Source organism: Dermochelys coriacea, chromosome 7 (assembly GCF_009764565.3).
Source record: "Dermochelys coriacea isolate rDerCor1 chromosome 7, rDerCor1.pri.v4, whole genome shotgun sequence".
In the NCBI taxonomy this organism is placed as follows: domain Eukaryota; kingdom Metazoa; phylum Chordata; order Testudines; family Dermochelyidae; genus Dermochelys; species Dermochelys coriacea.
The window spans coordinates 33,323,456-33,324,354 of NC_050074.1; positions in this window are offsets into that span (position 1 = coordinate 33,323,456).

Below are 899 nucleotides of genomic sequence, written 5' to 3' on the forward strand. Positions count from 1 at the left end.
GCACACACGGTGACTGGGTGGGTGGCTGGGTGGGAGGGCCGCTGGCTGGTTGTGTGCATCTCTGTAGGCTCACTGCCCTGCTGAGATGCCAATTAATCACTGCAGCTCCCAGCAGCCTGGGAACCAATTATGGTAAGTGCAGTGCCTGCTGCCTGAAGGGGGGGGTGTCAGTGCCTGCCAGCTTGCTCACCCCTGAACGGGGGGGGGGGAGATGGAAAGAGGGGATAGTGCTGGGGGGGATGCTACTGGAGTTGTAATTAAAAGCAAAAAAAAACAACAACAATCCTTGACATTCATGGTTCATAAAAAAATGTCACAAACCAAAGAACCCAGGAGTCCTGGCACCAAGCCCCCTCCCGAGAACTGGGGATAAAACCCAGGAGTCCTGGCACCCAGTCCTCTAACCCAATAGGACCCGATTACCCTCCTGCCACTAGGAATCTCCTCCCCCCTGTCCCGGTGTTTGTATTGGGGGAGCTATTTTTAGCACCAATTCCCCCTCCCTGGGTGGTAATGAGCAGCTGCTGTGGCTGGGGGGGGGAGGGGTTCACACACTCTTCCATCTCTTCTCTAGGCCCCCATCACTCACTCTTGTGAATGGCAGCTCTGGCAGGTGGGGCAGGGACTGGCCCAAGGTCAAAAGAAGGCTAGAGACAGTGCTGGAGATACAACCTGCCCTCGCAGAGCTAGATAGAATCCAGGAATCCTGGGTGCCAGCCCCCCTGCCCTAACCCACTAGCCCCCACTGCCCTCCCAGAGCTGGATAGAACCAGGAGTCCTGCCTCTCAGGAGGCACCCAGGAGTGCAGGGTTAGGGGCAAGACTCCAGTTTCTGGGTGAGGGTGGGGGGAGAGGGAGGGGGAGGACCACAAGTGGGGTAAAAAGCAACACAGCCAGAGA